This window comes from Podarcis liolepis (assembly GCF_965112155.1).
Source record: "Podarcis liolepis genome assembly, chromosome: 7".
Taxonomy (NCBI): Eukaryota; Metazoa; Chordata; class Lepidosauria; order Squamata; family Lacertidae; genus Podarcis; species Podarcis liolepis.
In genome coordinates, this window is record NC_139561.1 from 32,291,511 (window position 1) to 32,312,339 (window position 20,829).

Consider the following 20,829-nt stretch of genomic DNA (forward strand, 5'->3'; position numbering starts at 1 on the left):
GTTGATTTATCATTTATAGTCTTGTATTGTCAGCATAATTTATTCAGATCATGCTGGGATACCTGGAAAATTAAGTAATAAAGAGAATTGGCATGGAATGTGTCTGTATCCAGAGATATTTACTTGAGTTTTAATGAGAATGTGTATTAAAGTAAACCATATATCACTTAGCTATTAAATTGTTTGGAAGCAAGCCCATTAAAAGTTTACTCCTTATATTTTCTATAAGCAAACACTTGGCTTTTGCTTTGAAATTATCCCCCCTCCCCATTTAAATATGTTGCTTTTTTATATTTAGCAGCTTTACAAAAATTAATTCAGAGGTTGCAAAGTTCATTATCATATCACCTCCAAAAAGCAGCAAACAAGTGCAGCATTTTCAGGTGCTGAAGTCTGCTTTTTAATAAAACAATATTGCTGTTTTCCATTTTGAATTGGAACAGAGGATTGCAAAAAAGGTTACAGCTGGATCCTACGCATGTTTACTTTGTTCCTCAAGACACACACTCTTAGCAGGGCCATATGTTTCCGAGGGTTGTCCTTTGCCCACTAAAACCAAGGCTTTTAGTGTGACAACACCTGTCCTTTGGAATGTGCTTCCAATGGACATTAGATTCACACCTACAGGGTTGACATTTAGGCATCAGGTGAACATCATTCCCATCACGGGACAGCAAAGCAGCAGAAACATGAGGAGAGGAAAAAGCTGTAAGTGAAGGGAAACCCTTTCCCCATGCTCTGGACCCACTGGAAAACTCAACAACCTGCTGTACCTGGAACTGGGTGTGGAGAGTACAGCTGAATGGAACACAGCTGTGGGCAGCCAGGAGAAGTACCATCCACCTTCAGCATACTCAGAAAAAACAAGTCTAGAGTGAGAGACTAGGCTGATATCTGCTGTTTCCAGCAACTCTTCTCATGAGACTTTTGTTGTGGGTGAGCTGAAAGTTTGTTTGGACCCCGGGTGAGAATTCAGAGGCTGAGACAGAGGGTGTGAATTGGAAACAGAGGTGACAGAGAGACAGAGGAAAATGAATTGATATTAGTAAATTTGTATTAACATAAAAGTTTTATATAGAACTGGTTATTTTTGTAATGTTTTGTTTAGGTTGTCTGTTGTTGCTTCAGTTTTTTTGTACATGACTTAGAGATATTTTAAATATATTAAGTGGTATAGAGGTTAAATAATCAAAATCACCCTGGACCTTTTAAGTGCAGACACCAGGGATTGAACCTGGAAAATTCTGCTTTCTAAGCACACGCTCCACCACTGACTAGGGATGAAGGAGACGTTCAAGCTGGTTCTCACTGGAAGATGAACTTGCCAAATTCACACCAGATGTAACCTGAAATATAGCCATTCTTCAAAATCTGCATTTCTCTGAATTTTGCAGTGCAAGGTGCCAGACAAATAATGTGTAGAAAAATGCACCTGCTAGGGTAACATGTGTATAAGCGGGCATTTATCAGTGACAGGAACAATTAATGTTAGGGGAAATAATTCTCCGAAAATCTGTGCATTGGGCAGAATTGCATGCAAAAATGTGTATATTTGGAGAAAATTGCACCATAAAAGGCTGATGAATTTTCATGAAGACGACAACAACGACAACAACAACAACAACATGTAGACACATGTGGAAATGTGAGGAACTGAAGAGTGGAAAAATGAGAAACTGCAATTGAGGGAGTTGTCCATTTTTTGCCATGAGACCTCTTTCAATAATGTTCTGGGAACTTGAGTGGAATGGTTAGGGCTTGACAATGCAGGCTGCAACTACTTGCAGACTCCTTCCGTGGCATAATGAGGGTCAGGCAGGGCAGGAGGAGCTGGCAGGGATCTAAGGATTATGAGAAACAGGAGTAAGGTTGGTGTGGTGCAAAAAGAAAAAGGAAAATGTCTGGAAACAGAATGAATTATGGGCCAGAGAGAAATGTAACTTTTTATTCTATGTGTTGGAAACAAAGATCACATAACTTGCTCTCGGCTATGTCATTTGAGAATCATCAGATCTTCTCTCACTTGAATGATAAATGTCAGGTTCCCAGGAACAACACCCCATCACACATTCTCTTTCACTCTAGCTACAGCTGGAAGAAAATGACTGGGAAAGATCTGAAGCTGCTGTAAAGAACAGAGACCCTGCAATAGACAAAGCAACATTTTTTTTTAAAAAGTGCCAGTTGTACAAGAAAAAAATGCAGTGATTCGTCTCATATGCTGTTTACTCAGAAGCAAGATTCCATACCCTCCAGTATTTCTCCGATGAAAATAGGGACATTCTTCTTCTTCTTCTTCTTCTTCTTCTTCTTCTTCTTCTTCTTCTTCTTCTTCTCCCCCCCCCCCCCATCTGACTAGGTTGCCCCATCCATTCTGGGTTGCTTCCCAGAAACATAATAAAAACATAATAAAAATTAAACACTGAAAAACTTTCATATACAGGGCTGTCTTCAGATGTCTCCTAAAGGTTGTATCTCCTTGGCTCGGGGGTGTGTGTGTCACATAACTCCCTACCCTCCAACATTTCTCCGATGAAAATAGGAACGTCCTAAGGGAAAACGGGACATTCTGGGATCAAACGAGAAACTGGAACATCTTCTGTAAATCTGGGACTGACCTTGGAAAATACAGACACTAGGAGGGTCTGAGCTTCTTTGTGTTCAGTGAGGCTTACTTCTTAGTAAATGTGTTTAGATTTGTTGCAAACTTACCCTTCGATTCCTGTTGATATGGGTGCAGGCAGCAAAAAAAATTAAGACCGATCTATGTGTGATATTAACTGTGTGGCTGCAATTAATGGACACATTTTTGTTTTGAAAGCAGTAGCTGAGAGGAAGTCTGACTTGCACTAGTATTCTGGGAAGGGTAAGTTTAATTCTTTTTATTTATTTCCTTACTGCATTTATAACCTATCATTTTTCTCCAAGGAGCTCAAGGCAGCATATATAGTTCTCCTGCCAACTCACTGAAACCTCACAACAACTGGGCCCCCAAAATCACCTAGTGAGCTTTATGGCTGAGTGAGAATTTGAACTCTGCTCTCTCCCATGTCTCAGTCCAACGCTCTAACCACTGCACTGCGGATAAATTCTAATGAGGGTTTTGGAATCCTCCCCAGTTTTGCAGTGGTTGCTGTCCCTTCCTCATTTTGTACTTAAAGAGTATAAAACCTGCTGTCAGACACACACGGTTCAGTTTTTGTAGTTTTGTGTCTTCCAAGGCTCCCTTACAGGAAAGGACTATCTTCTCCCATCTTTTAATGGAATGATAGCTTTCAAATGCCGTGTTTTCTGAGCTGTTGATTAAATAAAATGGTGCTGATTGGTGCTGGGTGGCCACAGATGAACAGGGCTTAGCCGTTGCGATCTGCTCCCAAAGAAGCCATTTATCAAAGTTTTATCTGATTTCAGAGGCACTGGATTTATCAGTCACAGTTAATAAACGAAATGTCATTGGGATAAAACTGAAACTATACCTTTCTTGAGTGTTTTTACGCTGAAGCAGGAACTGTAAACAGTATTTGCAGATCTACATATGTCCTTGTGCTAGGTATTACTATGTGCAAGAAATACTAAAGCAGCGTCTGCATTTAGTCCCCCCCCCCTTTAACTCACATTTTGATTGGGGGAGGGAAAAGAAGAAATTGGATTGGATGAAAGCTGTGTCTTTCAAAAGCGGAACTTTACCACTTTTAGGAAAGAAAAGGCTTTTTAAAAATTCTCATTGTACAAACGAAACTGATGACAAAATCCATCCTGTTTAAGGTGCACAACCTTGATTTGCTAACATATTTTCATAAATTGAAATCTGATTAACATGAAGGGGAATCAATGGCTTTCGCTGCAGCAGAATAGAAATCCTATAGCTCAGAAAAGCCCCATCAGTTTGCGAGAACACAGTGTACTTCACCCTACATTCTTTGGGGAGGTGGGAACCCAATAAAATAAGTTGTAATGTTTCCTATTTACTAATGAAGAAAAATCCATAAAGGCAAATGGGTTGCCGTTTGGAACAATATGATGGCCACACTTTGCTTTGACTAGAGAAGTGTGAAATGAACTGATCTTTAAAGCTCTTTACACTTTGGGACTGAGACCAGAATGTCCACTTTCTTCTTTATGACCCTACCTGGTCAATAAGAATTTTGGATCAGGCCAATGGCTCATCTAGTTCCACACCCTGTTCTTCCAATGGCCAAGCAGATGCCCCAAAGGTAAACCAGCGAGGAGGATTTGAGCACAGGAACACTCTCCCCTCCTGAAGGTTTCAGCAACTGGTACTCAGAAGAATTACCATGGAAGCAGAGCATAGTCATTGTGCCTAGGAGACACTGACAACCCTCTTCTCTGTGAATTTGCCCAATCCTCTTTTAAAACCATCCAAGTGGTGGTCATCACTCCCTCCTGTGGGAGCGATTTCCATAGTTTAACTATGCACAGTGTTGATCATTTGGGAAAGAATGAACAATAGCAAAAAATGCACATCAGCAGAAAGATGTACTAGACATGCATGCCAATCTTCAAGTAGAAAGATTATTGGGAGGGGGGGTTTAAAGGTTTTGCCCTGATTTCCTCAGGGCGGTGGTTTTCAACCAGTGTAGTCAGGGGTGCTGCAGGCACCAATGGCCTCTGTCCGTCTTTCCTTCCCACCCTCCTCTGATGCCCCCTCACGTCTTTGCCAAGGTTTGCACAGCTGTTTGTTGCAGCAGCTCTGGCTACAAGTTCCCTGAGCAAATGGTGCCTTTTGGAAGCAACTCTCTTTGGGGCATAGGGGGAGGCAGCTCAGAGACCAGGGGAAGCAGCAGCGGCTGCCCAGAGGACTCACAAGGAGAGGGGATAGGAGAGGAGGCAGAGGGAAGACTCCACAAGGGAGGGTGTTTGAAAAAGGATGAGAGGCTGCCAGCTCTGCAGGCAAGGGGTGACATAGCTAGGCTCCTGAGGCCTACAGGGGTGCCACAGAAAGAATGTAGTCGGTTAAGAGAGCTGTGGACTCAAAAAGGTTGAAAACCTCTGCCTAAGGGCATTCTCTGCTGGACAACTCGGGGGGGGGGAGAGAAGAGAGAGCGAGAGCGAGAGCGAGAGAGAGCGAGAGAGAGAGAGGGGGGGAGAGCACACATACAGGATCATTAAGTGATTACAAAGGTAAATCTTATTGTCTGGGGAAATGACTTCTGCACAGTTATGTCTTTTATTGGAGCCCAGAATGCAAAGGCATTACTCAATTTAATAAATTCCACTGTATCTTTCAGTCAGCGCGTGCTGATATAAATATCTCCGTTATGTCATATTACCACCTTTGTACGGCTAACGTTGGGTCCTGATGACTCGCGGCTGATAAATGCAAAAGCTCATTTGGTCTGTGAGAGATTGAGTGCTAACACTGTTTAGATTTCTTAATATACTTGTATTAGCATGAATAAGTAATGAGCAAGCCGGGCTTTTTTGAATATTTGATTGTATCTTTGTAATGGATTTGTGTCTTTCTCTTTGGGCTAATGTCATTGTAACTTTGTTGGTGTCATAACTCCAAACCTTGGCCATCGATCTTTATCAGCATATCTTAACTCAATTACTCCCCCATTGCCCAAATTACTGTGTCATGACGTTTCCCTTATAGAACTGTGCCACAAACGGCATTTAGGCTACAAACAGGGGCTAATTCGACATACTCACGGACATTCATTGGATCAGATCTATTGGCATGACCCTTTTGACGTAGTTTTCTTTTTTTGGTTAGGCGGGAAGAACCTTTGCTTTCAAATGGATGCTTTTTACACAAGGAACAACACCCTTGTTTCAAAGAGTGGGCCTTGTATGGTCTGCAAAATCAAGCTTTGCCTCTCTAAAATGGGGTAGAGGACCACAGGCTTTGGAATCAAATGTGGCCCTTCAGGACTTTCCATCTGGCCCCCAGGACTCTCCCCAGGCCACAACTCCTTCCTTCCCCACAGGTCACACCCCATCCTTCAGGTCCAGTATACCTGAAGGAGCGTCTCCACCTCCATCGTTCTACCCGGACACTGAGGTCCAGCACCGAGGGCGTTCTGGCGGTTCCCTCACTGCGAGAAGCCAAGTTACAGGGAACCAGGCAGAGGGCCTTCTCGGTAGTGGCGCCCTCCCTGTGGAACGCCCTCCCATCAGATGTCAAAGAGAACAACAACTACCAGACTTTTAGAAGACATCTGAAGGCAGCCCTGTTTAGGGAAGCTTTTAATGTTTGATGTATCACAGTATTTTAATATTCTTTTGGAAGCCGCCCAGAGTGGCTGGGGAAATCCAGCCAGATGGGCGGGGTATAAATAATAAATTATTATTATTATTATTATTATTATTATTATTATTATTATTATTATTATCTCTCGTCACCTGGTTTTTGTCCTCCTCGAGGCTTTTGCCTATCTGAAATGTGCCCTTGAACTATGACAGTCTCTTGCTTCCCTGGATGGATCAAGGTTTGTGTAAGACTTTGCCATGGCTGGAACAAAACTTGCACATCAACATCAGCATTCAGATCCTAAGGTCCTCCTTGTTCCACTTAGCAGCCTGCTGCCTATAGCTAGGTTTCTTAGCTCCTCTGTGACATCAGGACAGCCACACCAATGGCAGGCGAGGAAGCCATGGTATATCTGCTGGTCCGTCTAAGGCTATGGCCCACAGGTCTCAAAATATTTCTGGAGTCTTGTCTAAATCAATAGGTAAGAATTTTTTTGTTTGTGTGCAGTTTTTGTCTGGGGGTGATCTGGTGCTGTAAGCTGGGCACACCGTTAGCACGCTCATGTGGTTCTTTGTTGGTGGGAGATACCACTTTGGATTGCAGGTGGGAGCTCAAATGGTTTGAATGGCTCCCTTGCATAAAAAAGCAGAAACAAAATTGTTTACACAGAAATAAAATACTGTATAATAAAGTGGAGGATCTAGAGCAGCCTTCCTCAACCTTGGTCCTCCAGATGTTTTGAGACTACAGTTCCCATCACCCCTGACCACTGGTCCTGCTAGCTAGGGATCATGGGAGTTGTAGGCCAAAAACATCTGGAGGGCCGAGGTTGAGGAAGCCTGATCTAGAGCTAGCATTCATTGCAACATTTTGCACAGAGGGAGCACCCCTCACTTGAAACCCAAAGTCATGCCATCCAGCAACAGATATATTATGTGAAATCTACAAACCATTCAGTAGCTGACATCGGTACACTCAACCACACTTAACCTTAAAATCTGGCCAATTTGCCGTCAGTTGAGTAATTATTATTCCACGGTATACATTGCAAGGGCAATTCTTAACAATAATGACTTTGATAATTCTCCAAATAAGCTGACTCTTTTTGGGGTGCGGAAGGAAGAGAAATATGTTATAGAAATTATAAATGACACCTGGCAGTTGTTGGACCTTTGCCTGATTAGGCTGGCTACTCACAACGTTGTTCTGTCATTTCAGGTCACTTGATTGGCAGCGCAGAGTGTTCTCTCCATGCCATCTGGCAGGGGCCCAAGAGGAATTAATCACGCAGAGATGGAATAATGATGTTTCTGGCACCTGTCTAGCAGACGGACATCCATTTCATCTCCAAGTCACATCGCATTCTCAAAATGAACTGAAACATATTGCCTCACACCTAACGAGGAGCCAAGCTGGTTCAGCAGATATCTGCCATGCAAATCATCTCTCTGTAAGCTTTGAGTTTGGATGGACATGGAGGGCGGGGGAGAATTTTTTCCAGTGCCATGTCTGTTGCAGAAGGTGGAGTCTAGGGTCAGATATATTCATATTAACATGTTGAAAGGATCTAGGAGTTTTAGCAGACCACAAAATTCTCATGTCAACACTGATGCAGCAGCAGCAAAAAAAAAAAAAAAAAAAAAAAGGTTAATGCAATTTTTGACTGCATCAACAAAAGTCTAGCGTTCAGATCAAAGGAAGTAGTGGTATTTTATTTTATTTATTTATTTATATCACTTGATTGTAGAAAAAAATTAAAATGGTTTCCCAAAATTATCACTCATTTCTGCCTTGGGCAGACCCTACCTGGAGTCCTGTGTCCTATTCTGGGCACTACAGTTTAAGAAGCACATTGGCAAGTTGGAACATGTGCAGGAGAGGGCCACTAGGATGATCAAAGGCCTGGAAACCAAGCTTCATTCGTGAGGAACAGTTGAGAAAGGTGGGTGAGTTTAGCCTGGAGTTTAGCCTGAGAGGGGATAGGACAGATATTTGAAGCTTACTATCCTACCGCCTCTCAATCTTCCCTTCTCCAGATTAAATATCCCCAACTCCCTCCACTGTTCCTTCAGATAAAGTTGTAATAATGACATAAGAAAAGCCCACTGGATCAGGCCAAGGAAGGAGAGTCCACTACATACTGAGGAGTGGTCCATTCCACTTCAAACAGCTCTTACCACAAATAAGTTATTCCTGATGTTTAGTTGGAATCTCCTTTCTTTTAACTTAAATCCATTGGTTTGGTTTCTACCTTCTGGCACAAGCTTGCTCCATGTGACAGCCCTTCGAGATATTTGAAGATGGCCATCGTATCACCTCTCAGGTCTCCTCTTCTGCAGGCTAAATATCCTCAACTGTTCCTTCAGATGAAGTTGTAGTAAGTATATAAGAAGACCTCACTGGATCAGGTCAGTTGTCATGATCCCCATGGAGACTTCTTGGCAGGTTTGGCCAGAAGAGGAGTAGGAATGCCATGAGAGCATGGAAACCAGGAGAGAGGCCCAGTGGCTTGGGACACTGTGGAGGGGCTGAGCAGGTTGTCAGGAGAAAACCCTACCTCAGCAACAGTGGACATCCCAAGGCTAAGGAGTAGGAACTGGTCTGATGACTAATGGTAGAAGTAAAAATCAACCCTAGTCAGGAAGATGTTAGCTTGAAAACATAAGTGCTCGGCCTCAGATTTTGCTTCCACAGGAGTGCCATGTAATTCCCTAATTTGATATGTGCCACATTAAGGACACTTTGCAGAAATAGAAATCTTTCTCAAGCTTCTCTGTACAACTGTAACCCTTCTAGCTCAGGATAAACAGTTCCATATTTTTTGCTGGTCTCAGCACTGTGTGAGGATATTTTTGGTACGATATTTATCTTGTAAATGAAGGAATAGTGTGAAACCTTTATGCAGCATCCCTGTTCCTAAACAATAATTCCATCTAGCAAGAGTGAAAATATTAACAATGCAGATGTTTAATTTCGTCAGCCTTTTCATAGCCTTCACCCATTTTATGAAAACCCTGTTCTAAAACAAAAAAAATAAAGTTCCCTTACCTATGGTAAGTTGAAGTGCAAGGACCTTCCAAATGGAACCTTTGAAATAATTTATAATCATATAGTAAGGGCACATAGAATGTGGGTGGCGCTGTGGGTTAAACCACAGAGCCTAGGATTTGCTGATCAGAAGGTCGGCGGTTCGAATCCCTGTGATGGGGTGAGCTCCCGTTGCTTGGTCCCTGCTCCTGCCAACCTAGCAGTTCAAAAGCATGTCAAAGTGCAAGAAGATAAATAGGTACCGCTCTGGCGGGAAGGTAAATGGCATTTCCGTGCGCTGCTCTGGTTCACCAGAAGCGTCTTAGTCATGCTGGCCACATGACCCAGAAGCTGTACGCCGGCTCCCTCGGCCAATAAAGTGAGATGAGCGCCACAACCCCAGAGTCGGCCACGACTGAACCTAATGGTCAGGGGTCCCTTTACCTTTACCTAGTAAGGGCACAGAAAAACTTGACATGGAGTTGGCAGGGATTGAACCTGGGACCTTCGGTGTCAGTTGCACATGCTCTGCCAATGGGCCACATATCTTACCCATGAACCTTGGGAGAATTGGCAAGCCTACCATGAGGCAATGGCTGCTGTGTTAAGCCAGTTAAAATGGCTTCCCTCAGGGCAGCCATTTTATACTCTGTGGGAGGATTGGCGAACTGGAGTCCTCTAGCTCTGTTGCCTCTTTGCAGTGATCATCTTGTCTATTTACAAATGAGCTGTATCTGAACAACCCAGCAGATGAGGAGAGCAGCTCCTCTCAACTTTAAGTAAAGTTAGGAATGCAAATCAAAATTGTGGTAGATGATTGTTCGCTTTGTATTACGTTTGTAAGGCATATCTTTGTCTTATTCAAAAGTTTTGTTCAGAAGCCAACACAAGTGATTATTTTTGTGAGGCGTATACAAGATCCATTATTAAATTGATTATTCAAATCCCATTTAAAACCTGAAGCCAGATGGCAATTTTCCATTCTTTGTTGCTACTGGCAACCACCAACCCCAAACTGAAAGATCTTCCATTGTGTACAATGGGATTTATGTTCATTTTTTTTTCACATATCCCATACTTCTGAGAAAAGACTTCACCTACAAAAGATAATAAACTCTTTTAAAATAACAATAATTTTGCCCTGCTTCTGAATTTTTATTGCAAGGGCAGTTCCAAAACTCTCATTGATAAACACATAACCAATAATATTGTTTCCTATTCTTCATTAACAAATCTGACTCTGAATAAAATTAGATGAGATAAGCAGCATGAACATTTAAAATCCAGCTATGGGATATATATATATATATATATATATATATATATATATATGCTTTCGTAGATTTTCACGGGTACAGGAATGCAGGTTTTGGTGTCTTCGGGTGTCACCCCAACTCTTACACGGGAAGACACCCGAAGACACCAAAACCTGCATATATATATATATATATATATAGTAATGACACCAACCATATCAAACTACAGAAAGAGGCCAGTCCGCATTCAGCAAAAAATTTATGCGTGTCAACTCCAAAGTCCAGCTGGGATTTCCTTCATTTTGGAGGAAAGGATGTGGAGGATTGAAGCCAGAGTGCTCATGCATTTCTTGCATAAACATGAATAATTGGACTGATTCAGATAAATCAGAAAGAAACAATTTAAGACATGCCCTGTAAGGATGTGACTTTTGGGATGGGAGAATCAGAAACAATATTTCTTCGGAATCTCTAGTTTCAAACTTCGCCTCCTGGAGAACTTTTCACCTTCCAGATGTTGGACTCCCAACTCCCAACTCCCATCAACCACAGCCAGTGTGACCAATAGGGGTAGCTGCCAACTGGGTGGTATGGGTGTGCTGGGCGCACAGTGTCAAGAGCGTCAGATTGGCTCCACCACCACCCCTTCACCAAATGACCTGCTCTCCACTCTTGGTAGCTTCCCTCTCCCCCTCTTGGTAGCTAGAAGGGCACCACAGCATTGGGACTGGAGTTCTAATTCCTGCTCAGCCATTCACCTATCCTGGGCCAATCACACTACCTCATAGCATTGTTATGAAGATGATATTTGAAGGGAGTATCTTGTAAGCTGCTTTGAGGTTGTTGGAGATAGATAGATAGATAGATAGATAGATAGATAGATGATAGAGAGCTAGAGAGCTAGAGAGCTAGAGAGCTAGAGAGCTAGAGAGCTAGATAGATAGGTAGATAGATAGATAGATAGATAGATAGATAGATAGATAGATAGATATAGATGATAGATAAATAAATAGATGATAGATGATAGATAGATAGATAGATAGATGATAGATGATAGATAGATAGATAGATAGATATAGATAGATAGATAGATAGATGATAGATAGATAGATGATAGATAGATAGATAGATAGATAGATAGATGATAGATAGATGATAAATAGATATTCCTACCTACCTATTCATCCATCCATAGGAGCCAAATTCTAGGGGTTGATGGGTCTTTACCCTTCCCTATCAAGTCAGTGGTGTAGTGGTTAGAGTGTCAAACCAGGACTTTGGAGACTAGGGTTCAAATCCCCACTCAGCCATGGAACTCAATGGGTGACCCTGGTAGCCAGCAGGTGTCTCCCAGCCTCACCAACTACCTCACCTTCTCACCTTAATGACAGGCTCTCTATTTGCAAATATTTGTGTTTGTGTGTCTCTCTGTGTGTGCGCACACTTAAGGATGAGAGATTGTCAGAATTGAGAGACTGTTTATGTTCTGGCAATTGATATGAACCTTATGATTAGCCTGTACATGTTGGAAATAGCAAGAATATGCTACAGGGCACCGTGCACTTCTAACCAAACATTGCAAAAACGCATTAATCAGCATTTCATAGTTCATTACAATCTGACTAATTTTGAAATTCTTCATGTAAATTGATTGCGTGTCTGCCGCATTCAGATAAATGAGCTTTTGTTTTAAGCAACCTTTGCTGAGGAGACCATATTTCTCCAGGACTGAGGTGTTCACTCTGTTTGAGTGTCACTCCTGACACAGTTGCCAATTGCTACAGTTGCTGTCTGTCTTCCGAAATCCTTCCTGGCTACCATGAGTGCAATGGGAGCTGGGTGGCAGTGGAGGAAGCATGTGCGTGAGAGAGTTAGCAAACATTACTCTTCAAGGAACACCCTGTTCTTGCAAACAGGCATCAAGGGGAAGGCGGAGCAGGGAAAAGAAGCAGTCATCCCCGCATCCCTTGTCAAATTCTTTAGGCAGCTGGGGCAGATGGAGTCTAGAGAGAGACGAAATATGGGGGCGAAATTTGATCGGTTATCATCATCACCATAATTTATCCATATGCCTCCTTTCCAAGGCTGCTTACAACATGAAGAGATTTACATAATTATGAAAATACAGCAAAAAAGAGTCATGAGCAATAAATGAAAACATCTCCATAAGCACACAGTAAAATTAAACGATCCCCACATAAGTCATAATAAGGCCCAGCAATCAAGATACAAAAAATTAATACCAAGAACAGCAAAAAAAGCAAGCATTTCCAACACTAAATCTTGACTCCAAGATGATTGAGGTTCTGGAAACCAAGCCTTATGAGGAACAGTTGCTCCATATGATAGCCCTTTAGATATCTGAAGGTGGCTATCACATCTCTTGGTTTCCTCTTCTCCAGGTTAAACATATGCAGCTTCCTCCATCGTTATTCATAAGGCTTGGTTTCCAGACCTTCAACCATCCTGGTCACTTTCCTCTGTACATGCTCTAGCTTGTCAATATCCTTAAAGAATGGTGTCCAGAACTGGACACATTACAATTAATTAATTCATTCATTATTTTGTATGGCATTTCAATTGGCTCTCCTTCTGTAGGAGGAAGCTCTGCACACACAGAAAGCGTATAGGCACCATATAGTTTTACTGTGCCTAGGAGTTTGGTTCAGGAACTTACCATGGGGCATTCTCCTTGGGCTTAACCCAGACAGTGAGAAAACTGAGCTTTTTGTGTCATCAGCCCAGTCCTGTAGAACACCCTGCAAATAGAAAATCAATGGGCACCTCCTGTAACAACTTTTAAATGCCTACTGAAAACTTTCCTATTCTACCAGGCTGATGCAGGACATCAATAGTACATCTCCCACAATGGTCTACTGGTGTGTGTTTCCTTTTAACTTGTTTTTAATTTTTTATATTATTTTACTGTATGGTTTTATGATTTTACATTGTAGACCGCTGTGATATATTTTTATAGTACAGCGTTATATAAATAGTTTTTTTATAAATTAAGAAATAAACTGAAATCTACACAGTGCAATTAGGAGCAACTGGAACTGCTCAAATCATTAGCACTAAACATATGCATTAAGGGGAAGAAAAAACCCCCCACAACCGCCTAAGGAAGACAAGCCACCAATCTCTCCCTTTTGACAACTGTTCGCCTTGCCTCAGCATTCATCGGAGAAGTTGATATCTTCTAAAATACTGATACATCAAAGCTTGCCAATAGCTACTCTGTCAGCATTCCGCATTTCACTTATTTGGCTGTCTATATCAAGTTTTAACACTGTGTGTTGGGTGCCAAGAACATCTATCTAATGATAAATTGCTATGACAGTGAGAAATATGCTTTCTGGGTGATGTGTAAATTATTGATGGGGCCCGGCTGCCAAAATTTTGGCGGCAAAACCTCCTACTTAGCTCACTTGGGGCTTTAAAGGATTATTTTTTCCCCAAAAAGGATGGTCTTTCTTTTTAAAACAGCTATGATAATAATAACAAATGAATGTGCTTGAAAAAGGCTGAAAGTGCCCTCCTCTCACAGGTTGCGTAAAAGCCCTCAAATCCACGAGCCCCATTTCAAGTCTAGTGTGATGTCATCTGACTGAGGTCTGAAGTCTTGGCAGCTGAGCTCTAATCCAGCCTATCTTTTACTTCCTCCCCAGAAATATTTTCTTCAGGGATGGGCCAGACCTCTGCCTGAGACCTTGAAGAACTGCAACCAGTCAGAGTGGACAATACTGAAGGAGATGGATGAATAGGATGTTCTGGTATATCTTTTACATGTTTTTAGCTTTTTGTATTTTATCTGTGCTGTTTGAATTTGTTTAAGCTGCCTTGAGCCCCAATCTGGGAAGAAGACTAATAATAATAATAATAATAATAATAATAATAATAATAATAATAATGTGAGAAAAAATAATTTAGAAAATGGGGCACTGCAATGAGAATTTTCCCAAAGACAAATTTTCCTGAAGGGAGAATGAATTTTGGGATGAACCTGTGCAAAATTGGCACAGGCTGTGAAGCAACTGATGCACCCATCTCCAATTGTTCTATTAAAACAACAGTCTACTTTGCAGCCAGCCAATGTTCAGCTATGCAAAATAGCCACTTGCATATCTATCCATTAATTGCACACACAGATCTATGCTCAAATATTAATCTTCAGGTTAGGAAAAATAACGTGTGAAACAGCACGGAAATTGAAATTTAATACACCGGAGCCCATTTTTTTTACTAATAAAAACTGAGATATTATTGACTTGGTTGGAGGCTAAAAAGTTTTTTGTCACTTCCTGCTCTTCATTACCAGTACTTAACTTTGCCTTTAAGTGTGAAACTATTTAGTGATTTCCTTAATTGCCTCCTCCAAGGTGTGGCCATCAGAAGCTTGATGACAATCCAAATACATTATATCTGCCAGTTCTCTTTGAAAGGTAGATAATGCTATTTCTTTGTCATTGTGGTCAAACTGTCATTCGCAAAACTTGACTCCCTGAATAGGGTCACAATTGTTTTACATTTAAATATAGCATGCAATTCAGCCGCAAAGAGCGGCAATCATAGAATCACAGCACTGAAAAGGTGGAAGAGATCAAAGCGTCATCTAGTCCAATCCCCACAGTACAGGAAGAATCTATGACAAATGGCCATCCAACCTCTGTTTTAAAATCTGCAAGGAAAGAGTGTCCACCACCTACTGAGATGGTCGATTCCACTGTCAAACAGCTCTTACCACAAGGAAGTTATTCCAGATCAGCTAGCATTGAAGTGGAGATAAGCCCCTGTACCTATAGTTCAAGCAGTGGATTAAACACTAAAGGTTTTAGCCAGTGCTAGTCTGACTCAGAGTAGATCTATTGAAATTAGTGGACATAACTTACTTTGGATTATTACTTTCGATGGGTCTACTCAGAGTGAAACTTAAATGGGATACAACCCATACTCATCTTCCAATATATCCAGTGCAGCGTATTTGAGGTCTGATCTTGGGTTTGTAGCATTTATTATAGATGAATCCTTTTCAGCTCAAGGAAATGTATTGAGATGTCATGAAATTTCAAAGCAACTTCCTCATTGACCAGCCAGTGTGGTTTGGCCTGCAGTGCAGCCCTGAGCAAAAGGAAGCTACATCCATTTTGAGTAGATTAAACCTAGAATAAACATGTAGCTGGAAGGCTTTTTCTTTCTCTTTTTGCAAAACTGGAAGTATGATGGTGTTAACACAGATTTTATGCATTGAAACTCTACTGGGAAGGGTAAGGGAAGAGAGAGAAAGATTACTTCTTATTGGGGGGGTTGTGTGTTTTTAGGAAATGTGTAAATCTCTTTATCAAATGGTAAAGAAAACCATAAAACACTGAGCAAGTCCTAAGAACAAGTCAAAGGCCAAAGGTGATCAGCAGTGTAAAATACATGTGGATCAACAGAACTGAGCCTGTAGGAGAAAATTCCCTTTGAGGGTTCAATACAAGAGGCTCACAACAATGTGGTGTAGTGGTCTCGTAATCTGGGGAACTGGGTTCGCGTCTCCGCTCCTCCACATGCAGCTGCTGGGTGACCTTGGGCCAGTCACACTTCTCTGAAGTCTCTCAGCCTCACTCACCTAACAGAGTGTTTGTTATGGGGGAGGAAGGGAAAGGAGAATGTTAGCCGCTTTGAGACTCCTTAGGGTAGTGATAAAGCGGGATATCAAATCCAAACTCTTCTTCTTCTTCTTATCCAGACTTAATTCAGTAATGCATTGCAGTTGTGGGGATATTTTCGACGGTGTCTCCCTCCTAGTGGACCCATTGTTTCGTCTCGTCTTCTAGGATATACAGGATTATGTGGCATACTTAGTTGGCGATTCTGTGTTGGGGATTCCCCTTCCTCCTTCTGAGGAGGGGAGGTGCAATATTTGGGGCTTATTCTTGACTTTTTGTGTGAGAAAATAAATGAGTGCAGTTTTTTCTGCCATTTCTGGAGCTAGGTTGGATGAATCCAGTGTACAATCTGAAAAAAGAAACAAGGCATGTACAGTGGTACCTCTGGTTAAGAACTTAATTCATTCTGGAGGTCCGTTCTTAACCTGAAACTGTTCTTAACCTGAGGTACCACTTTAGCTTATGGGGCCTCCCACTGTTTTTCCGGGTCATGTGGCCAGCATGACTAAGCCACTTCTAGCACAACAGAACACTGAAACCAGAGCGGTGCACGGAAACACTGTTTAACTTCCCACTGGAGCGGTACCTATTTATCTACTTGCACTTTTTGGCGTGCTTTCAAAATGATAGGTTGGAAGGAGCTGTTAGTAGCCCTCCCCTTCATAATTTTGTCTCATCCTCGTTTAAAGCCATCCAAGTGGGTGGCCATTACTGCTGGTGGCCAACGTTTTAAATCAGAGGTGGGGGAGCCTGTTTGACTTCACTGGCCAGGTCCTAAATTTGACAGAGGAATGGGGCTTCCTACCTGTCAATCATCTGACACCATGCAGTCAAGTGCAATGCAGTCTTGACGTTGGGACTTCAAAGCAGCATGCATAGCCAATCCCATGTTCCCAAGAATCCCATGATGTTCTTCTCCCTCACTGGCCCTACGCCAACTTCCAAAACATGCGAACAATTCCTCAAGGAAAGTTTTGGGGCAGAAGAAAACCATCTTTGCATGTTTATCATGCTGGTTTTATAAGGGCACTATGTTATGCAGGCCTCTCTTTTGAGGAGCCAAGGGTTTTCCAATCACCTTTTCCGCTTGCCCCCTATAAACAACTTTTTATGGCCATTAGCAGGCATAATAAGGTGGATTTGTAATCATTGGAACAGCATGCTGATGATGTCAGCGCATTACACCCTGTCAGTGCTTCTCTCGTGTAACAGAGAGTAACCAGAGAGCTAGCAATGGTATTTGAGGGGTCATCCACTCTTGTGAAACGCACAAGCTTATTGTTGCTTGGCTGGCCAAAAACGTATTCTGTGACCCATAAATGTCCTAGTTGGATAGCACCAGACAACACCCCAAATTAGCCATTTCATACCTTGACATCTTAGGAAGCCTCTGAGTTGCAGAATCTGAAAAGATAAAAAAATAATTTGTTTTTCAAAACACACGTTTCTCCCAGACATGTATTGCATTATTATTATTATTTTAAAAAAATATAGCCAGTGATTTCTACTTTTGACTAGTTAATAGGAATGCATTTTTCTTCCCCCTCCCCTCCCATTGCTATTACCTCTTCCTGCTACTTTCCAGGTCAGTAGTTTTTCTGCTTAAGAGTTCATTCTGCTTAGACTGATATGCTGTCTTTTTAATGAGGTTATTTCTGGGTTATTAGCCTTCTTGTTATATGATATCTTATAAGAAAGACCTAATTGATGTAAATCAAATACAGTGAGCTGAAGGAAATCAGAAGAATCATATATATATATATATATATATATATATATATATATATATATATATATCCTTAAAGTTATTTTGTATAACAAAATTAAATATTAGGCTGCTGTTTGGTGTTGGTTTTTTTTTAAAAAAGCTACAAAGATATACACAACTTTAAGAAGAGCTCCTTTATTGGTTTGGTTCATACAGATAGAATTTTAAGAAAACCATTGGCATTTCTGTTTGCTGACTAAGCGTTAGATAGAAATTAGTCTGCAACGTATTTGGGAGGGAGGGGTTTAATGGTGCAGCTCAATAACTCCAGTGACATTTTTTAGTCGAGCATTCTTACATAAGCCGTTAAGCTTTAGGTTAATTTTTTTACTGATATTTTCTAGTCATATGGAAAGGGGAAGAATCCAAAATATGACAAGAATGATAATAAATTGGATTCTGAGCTAACTTGTTAACCAGCTTGCAACCATACAACATTTAAAGTAAATTGTGTGTACATTGGAGAGCTCAAATTATGTCACTCTGTCCTACATTTGCATTCTTCCCCCTAGAATTGTGTGTATGCACACTGGCAGAGTAAATGAATGGTGAGGTGATGCCCCCCTCCATTTTTTTAAAATACGCGAATGAAGGGGGTGGGAAGGCTACATTAATACTCTGCACATTAGACATGCAATAGGTCGCCTCCCAAACAAATGCTGAGACTTGGCCCCATTTAGTTTATGCACATTGAGAGCCAGTTTGGTATAGTCGTTAAAGTGTTGGACTAGGACTTGGAAGAGGCCAGGGTTCAAATTCCCACTTGGCCACGAAGCTCACTGCATGTCAGCTCAGGGGGCCAGTCACTGCCTCTCAGCTTCATCTACCTCACAGGGTTTTTGTAGGGATTAAATGAGATAGGGAAGAACCATGTATGCCACCTTCAGCTCCTTGGAGAAAGAGGTGGGATATAAATACAACGACACAAATACAAACTTTATGCATTTAATTAAAAAAAAAATCTTTATCAGACATAGATGTGTTTTTTTCCTTATAAACTCCAACTATGAAGCACTCTGTCACAGTCACCAGGCCCCAGATCCCTCAGAGCTGAGGCAGCTGTCATTGGTCCAATCTACACTATACATTTAAAACACTATTATATATTAGAAGAAGAAGAGGAGGAGGAGGAGGAGGAGGAGGAGGAAGAGTTTGGATTTGATATCCCGCTTTATCACTACCCTAAGCAGCTAACATTCTTCTTTCCCTTCCTCCCCCACAACAAACACTCTGTGAGGTGAGTGAGGCTGAGAGACTTCAGAGAAGTGTGACTGACCCAAGGTCACCCAGCAGCTGCATGTGGAGGAGCGGGGAAGCGAACCCAGTCCACCAGATTACGAGTCCACCACTCTTAACCACTACACCACACTGGCTCTCAATAACGGGAGCTTTAGTTTGTGAAGGGGACTGAGAGTTGTTAGGAGACTCCACTGGCACCAACTCTATAGGGCCGAGGTGTCTTTGGCCCCCTCAATATCTGTGGGGAGGGGGCAGAGGAGGCTGCGCATGGAGCTCAGCGCAGCTTCAGTGTTTGGCTTCTCTTGAGTAAGTGTGAGGAGCCATCGGCCATTGAAGCCATGCCACACTGGGCTCCGTGCTTGACCTTCTCCCGGCGATGCAGCCACAATATACTTTGTCACTATAGACAATGTCAATCTTCCTCAAAAGGTATAATGATTCAAAAAGTCTAACCATCTACAAAGAGTTAATTTTGCAGGTGAACAGGTGAGTCTCCTAAAAAAAGAAGTACAGATACTCATTGATCCATATGATTCAAATAAAGTCATAAAATATGAATATTGTCCAATAAATAGTACTGAAGAGGAAGCAGACAACACTTCAGAAGCAGAAAGTATTCTGAGTACTAAGATGTTGGACATGCATATTCACAAGGAAAGTTAGATGACTCAAACTGTGAGCTAATGACTTTTAATACACCATTTGGACATTATAAATTTAAGTGAATGCCGTTTGGCATTACTTCCACTTCTGTGGTATTTCAAAAAGTCATTGCGGAGATCATAGGATTACAAGGTGTGGAAGCTATAATGCTTGATTATTTAATTTGAAAGAGGGGCCTCAGTGAATGCAACAGAAGACTCAGCACTTAGCATTAAATAACAGAGTTGAGGCTAGGCTGCAATCCAACCCTCACTTACCTGGCAGTAAGCCCCACTGAATGCAATAGTGCTTACTTCTGAGCAGACATAGTTAGGCTTGCACCCTGAGTCCAAAGCTAGACTAGTGTTACTTTTAGTTCTTGCCTTTGCCTTTCCTGTAACACATGTTTTGCCCATACAGATATGCTGCTGGAATTGTGTGTTGTGGATCATAAAAAGAAAAGCTCGACCAATACTGAATTTGTATACCAACCAGGAAGAAGCTGAGCAGTTGAAATGGGAGGCTTAAAAATGCAAGTTGCCTCCTATTTAAAAAAAACACCTTCAAGGTAGCAGCTCCCTTCCACCATAAAAAGCCATCAAAACTCAATATTTTGTGTTGCATCCAATAGTAGATCTACTTAGAGTAGACCCTTTGGAATGGATGACTTGCTCGAGAACATTAATTTCAGTGGGTCTACTGTGTGTAGAACTTAGTTGGGTAATACCTTTTGCCAATCCAGTTCTCCTGCCCGTGCATGCCCCTCTCCTGGTAAGCATCAGAAACTGTAATGTTGGAAGGGACTCTAGTCCAACCCTCTGCAATACAGGAAACTCAGTTAAAGCTTCCATGACAGATGGTCATCCAAGTTCTGCTTAAAAATCTCCAAGGAAGGAGAGACCCACCTTCTGAGGGGTTGTCCATTCTACTGTCAAACAGCTCTTACTGTTAAAAGGTTATTCCGGATAGTTAGTCAGAAACTCCTTTCTTCTTACATTTGTCCCTATTGAAATTTGTTTTGTTAGTTTGGGC

The 20,829-nt window shown here is 41.7% G+C and overlaps 1 long non-coding RNA gene across 1 annotated transcript in view; it reads left to right on the top strand.

The window, feature by feature from the left end:
• Positions 1–2,539: 2,539 nt before the first annotated feature.
• Positions 2,540–20,829, top strand: part of LOC310711513 — a 34,225-nt gene continuing 15,935 nt past the window's right edge. The window contains exons 1-3 of the long non-coding RNA XR_014528515.1: positions 2,540–2,866; positions 7,433–7,664; positions 14,166–14,270. This is a non-coding gene — a long non-coding RNA (uncharacterized lncRNA). The remainder of the gene's footprint in view (positions 2,867–7,432; positions 7,665–14,165; positions 14,271–20,829) is intronic.